Source organism: Alligator sinensis, unplaced genomic scaffold (genome assembly GCF_000455745.1).
Source record: "Alligator sinensis unplaced genomic scaffold, ASM45574v1 scaffold1200_1, whole genome shotgun sequence".
Lineage (NCBI taxonomy): Eukaryota > Metazoa > Chordata > Crocodylia > Alligatoridae > Alligator > Alligator sinensis.
Genome location: NW_005842772.1, coordinates 237017 through 242511, shown reverse-complemented (window position 1 = coordinate 242511; position 5495 = coordinate 237017). Strand labels below are relative to the sequence as shown.

Below are 5495 nucleotides of genomic sequence, written 5' to 3'. Positions count from 1 at the left end.
CCCACTGAGCTCCTGTGCCAGGTGCCCCGGTGGGGGCAGGGAGCCAGCACCCCTTCGCGTACAGGGGCCAAGAGGCTGCTCCGAAATCCTCCTCCGGGTTGCCCCCTGCCCTGCCCCGCTCCGGTGCCCCTGGGCCGGGCCCGTTGCAGAGGCTGGGAGCCTGGCACTCGCTGCTTCCCCTGCAAAGGACACTTGGGTGATGAGGAACGGCTGCAATTAGCTCTTCCAACTGAGCCAGGGCGGGACAAGCCACCCCGACTGCTGCAAAGCAAAGCAAAGCAAAGCAAAGCACCCGTCCCTTTGCAACTAACAGACCTGCTGCAGCAGGTGAAGGGCTCGGTGCCGGAGCTGCGGGGCGGTCTCAGGTGCGAGGTGTCTCCGTTTCCCTGCTTGCGGAACAGGTGTCACTAGCCTGCCTCGTGGGGGATGTCCTCAAAGCCGCTGGCTTTTTGGGATGGGTGCTGCCGAGGTGTCAAGTGCCAGCTGGGTGGGGACGGGAGGGGGAGACGAGGCTGGGAAAAGCCCCTCGTGCTTTTCCAAGATCAGGAAGAAAATGGCGACGTTCCCCTCCCAGAGCCCCCTTTAAAACGGAGTTTTGCTCCACTCCGACGAGCACGGTAAGACGGCAGCAGCTCTGCAGCTCCCAGCAAGGGACGCGCGTGCAAAAGGCTGTGCAACGTGTGGGGCTCTCTCACGCAGGGATTCGACACTCTGGCCTTTTGCTGTGCGAAGCCCGGGGTCAAACCCTAATTTGGTCACTTCTGAAACGAGGTTTGGCAGGTCTCAGCCTAGCGGGTAGCAAGCGTGGCCCCCCGAGAGCCCAGGAGGGTGCACGTGCTGCCGTCGCCGGTGCAACCTTGAAGGCTGCACTTGAAACCCGGCGCTCCCCGCGCTGTGGAGCCTGCGCCGTTCCCTCCGCACCCGACGGAGGAAGCAGGGTCCCACAATGAACTGGGCCTTCAAGCAGATTTGAAACCTAATGGTGTCCTTGTTATTGCAAAAATCTCCCTGCATGTGGAAGGACCATCTGACTTGGTGAGCCAGGATCCTCCGTCGCTAGCACCAACGTTGTCATTTGTTTTGTGGGCTTCGTTTTTCACAGAGGTGAAGGAGGGGAACCCGATTCGGACGGCTCCAGGCCAGGGTTTAAACCGTGTCGAGGGGGAAGAGAGACGGGATGTCGCTCAGGAGCTTCGGTCCAAGCGCTTCACATGTTGCATCCTCCCCAGCGTTATTATTGAGCACGTCAGGCCTGCTCTGCCACCACTCATAGAGTGACTTGTAACGGCCTTTTTGCCGTGAGGGTAATTTAGACGGACTGGATGATGAGATCATGGTGAAATGCCTCGCTGATGATGAGATCAAGGTTTGGTGAAATGCCTCGCTGCACTTTTTTTTTTGCCTGTTACCGGCTGCAAACTGCTCCCCGGCGGTCACAGGCCTCCAGAGCGGCTGCAGCGATCCTGTACGCCCCGCTGGCTTCTCCGCTCCAGAGATGCACGGACTTAGCACTCGCTGCCCTGTGCTTGGGAAAGCTAATTATTTTTTTTTGGAAGATACGCATAAAAAGAAAAGTGCAAAACATTAGCTCACGACGTCAATCCCCTGCAGGGAACGTGAGCCGGGAAGGCTGCCGGGATCCCCCAGGCCCAGGAGACGGGAGTCCGGAAGGCACCGAGAATAAAACCTGCAGGAGAGGCGTTGCTGGGGGCCCCTGAGAGATGCTGAGGACCTGCAGGAGACGTGATGCCTGAAGGGGAGAAGAGGCGGGGGTCAAGCCAGTGCAGAACCAGGCGTTTTGGGAATGTCACGGATGATGCTCGGGGAGAGCGGCCGTCTCGCCGTTCCTCCACCAGGTGCCACTGCGGGTCCATGCAGCCGTCTAGGCTGCGCTGCGGGGCCGCGGTGCTGTAGCAAGCTGGGGGGTTGCCCTCTCCCATGCAGGCTGCTGCACACCCAGGGCTGTCCCAGGGCAGGTCTTCACACCCCTGCAAAGCTGCACGCTTGAACCCATTTCCACCAAGGGGCAGCAAGCGGCTCGGGCACTTAAGGAAGCTGCAGGAAGCCCCCCACCTTCCCCCAGCCCACGCCAGACCCAAGACAGCCGTGGAGGAAACACGAGTGCCAGCTTGGTGCTGGGTCTCCCGGGCACGAGCACACATGCGTTGCCCGTCTCCTGACAGCGCAGGTGTGGCTAGGACTACAGCTTCAGGGCTGCAGCAAAAGGGGCAGGAAGCAAACTTTTGACATGCGTCAGGGAGGTTGGAAGGGGGGATGTGGCTTTCCCTGAGCCGACAGGAGATGCCGGGACATCCCAGGTTGCAGCACCTGGTGGGGATGGGGGCAGCCAGGCCCTGCAAGATGCTGCTTTGCAAGAGGAAAAAAGAAGCTGCTCCCACGCATGTGTCCTTGGAGACACGGAGAGCTGAAGGCGGTGCTATCCCCACAGGAGCCAGGTTTCGAACCCAAAAGCCCGGTGAACACAACTGACCATAGACTTGTTTTTTGGAGAACGTTTTTTTTGTGTAACCCGACAGGGAGGAAAAAAGGCCGGGCCGGGAGACGTCCAAGGAGCCCTGCTCAGGTCGGACAGACCGAGGAAAGGAGGGCGCACAGGAACGGAGCAGGGACCCCTTGGGGACGCAAGGACGTGCCCCTGGCCTATGGCTGGGAAGCGACTCGCCTGGTGGCCACGCAGAGGGGGGCACATCCATGGGCATCCTGCACTCGAGCACATGGGGTTGCGAGCAGCACGCGCACCTCCAGGCCTTCACAGCGACAGGCAAAGGATCAATCTTGCAGGAAGCAGCTGTGACATTTCCTGAGGTCGCGCGGGCTCCCTCACTGCTGGCAGGGACCACGCAGCAGCCACGTGCGACGGGGAGGAGAGCAGACCGCAGGCACGGAGCCGGGGCAGGGGGGCATCTCAGAGCAGCAAAATGGACTGACCCCCTGGGGAAACCAGCCCCGACCCCTCGGCAGCCTGGCCCTGCCAGACCAGCAGGCACAGGTGTGGGCGCACGTCTGTATGGGCAGTGCCACGCAGTGGGTGGTTAAGTTTGCTCTAATGGGAGCACTTTGGCACGTTTTCCCGGCATCTGTTGAGCCTGGCCTGGCTCCCCGTGAGCCCTGGGGATTGCAGAGACAGAGGTCAGGAAACAGGGCAGCTTGGTGCAGGGGATGAGGGTGGGCCCTGGGACACGGACCAGCAATTAATAGGATCACCTGCTCTCTAATCAGCCTAGAGGCAGCCCTGACGGGAGAGACACCGCCGGGCCCCACGTGCCGGCAGGGATCGGCCGGGAGCAGGAGCTGGGACTCACGTGTAGGCCTCGATGCCTTCTCCCTGGCTCCTAGCGCTGCCGCCGGCATGGGTGCACGTGGTATTAGCAGCCCCGTGGCTGAAGGAGACGTGGCCGTGGCCCAGCCGGAGGGGAGGATGCAGCGCATGGTCCAAACACAAGTCTCGGATGCAAGAGGCAGCGATTGCCCCCACCCAGGTGTCCTGGGGGGCTCGGGCTCCACCGGACCCTTCCCCGGCAGCGAGCACGTGGTGGGTCGGGTCCGTGAAGAAGCCACCCACTTTACACAGGAGGAGGGAAGCGAACCCAAGTCGCTGTCCCTGCCGGCCCGCGAGGCCAGGAAACTGGCACTGCACCACGGCCTCCATTCGCTGCTACAAGGAGGAATAGGAGCTGCCAGCGGCGGCTGGGGCTGAAAGGGGGAGATGGGACCTGCGGGGGGCGGCTGGGGCTCCCTGCCCCCCTGCCAATAGTCGCCCCAGGTGCTGATGAAGCTATTGATTTTGCAGCACATTGAGACTGAAGCAGTCGCCTCCGTGTTACCTGAAAAGCTTCCCCCAGTAACGTGGGTCTGGCCAGAGCTGTCAGCCCGGTGGACCTTGCTTTGTATCGGTGCAAGAGGAAAGAACCCCCCCCCCCCCGAAGTAACGATGGCCTCCCCAGCGGCTCCGACTTGCTCTGCCAGGGAAGCAACCGGGAGCCCTCCGCACATCTTGCCGCTGCAGACGCACGTGCCTGTAGTCTTCACGGGACTTTGCTTTCAGGCCTTCCCCCGAAGGGAAGGGGCCGTGAGGGGCACTGGAGGACCTTAGCGAGCTGGCTGGGCAGGGAGGAGAGGCCACAGAAGTGACCCTTGTGCCCTTGATCGCGGCCAGCCTGGCACCCGTCCAGCTGTCGTGGTGCGGACGAGTCTGATTTTCGGAGCCCCAAGGACATGTCGGCTCCCAGCTCCCATTAAGGTCCTCTTAACTCCCGCACAGGTGCTTCTGCAAACCTCCTGACAAGCTTTCCTTGCCGCACCCGTCACTGATCCTGCAGATGTGTTTGAAAGCGCTCCGGCACCGGGGCTCCTCCGTAACATACAGCTGGAAGTGGAAGGAGCGCCAGCCCCGGGCTGGGACGACGCTCAGAAACCCTGCTTGCTCTCATTGCGACCCTTGTTGGCAAGTGCATCCAAGCGCCTTGCAGGAGACTCACTGCAGAGGCGCGTCCGCTGTCGGCCCCAGCCCATCCTGCAGACTGCCAGCCTGGCACAGCGCGGCGTGCCCTCTGGGAAGCGAGCGGGCTGCTCTGGGCCCTCCCCTGCACCTGGGCCACGGGCAGGCTCCCGCCGCGGTCTCTTGCTCCTGGCGCGTTGGCAGAGCTCTGGCGCTGGCCGGCGGCTCCTGCCTTGCTTGCAAACCGCACGGTGCAGCGCTGGGGCCGGGGCCCTGACGAGCCCTTGCTAAGAGCTACAAACGGGGCCAGGGTTTTGCGTCCTGAGGGGCCCAGGCTCTCCTCTCTGCTCCCGTCTTCAGGGAGCAGCTGAAGACAGCGGAGGCAATTGCGCTCCTGGTCGCTCCCAGGCGATAGGATTTTGCTCTGTTGCTGTCTCTGTTCTAAAGGAAGAGCAGGATTCAGTGGGAAAAATGAACCTCGCCTTGCGGATGTAATATCAGAGGGAATAACTACTACTACTACATGGATAGCTCCTGGATACCACTCCTTTATTTCTCTCCACTTCCTAAATCTCAAAGGAGAGACTTCTGGCCTCTTTAGAAAGCCTTTGACATTGCACCCACAAAATGATGGGCACAAGGAACGTGCTTGAACGAACAAACCCCCTCCGGTAGCCATTCATAGTGCACAGGGTTGACTTTGCAGCTGTTTAATGCATCTAATCATTCTTAGCTGGATATACTGAAGCAAACAAAGGGAACGAAAATAGTTTCACGTGAGCCTATTAAGATGTAGCCAGTTTCGGAAAGGAGGCGGAAAACGGTCCAGAGGGAAGCGGATGGTGGAACTGTTACAAGCGGTTCAATGAAGGCAAACCTCGACCAAAGAGGAAAGCTGTCGGGCCTCACAGGTCCTGCCCTCCGACGGGAAAGGTCACCCACGCTGAGCCAAGAGTTCCCCGTGGTGACGACCCAGGAAGACCCCGGGCTTTGTATCCCAGCTAATTGGGAAAACGCAGTAAGTTAATTAAAGTAA

At 60.7% G+C, this 5495-nt stretch overlaps 1 pseudogene; it reads left to right on the top strand.

The window, feature by feature from the left end:
• Positions 1–1721: 1721 nt before the first annotated feature.
• Positions 1722–3710, top strand: LOC112552114 (annotated as a pseudogene).
• Positions 3711–5495: the final 1785 nt, after the last annotated feature.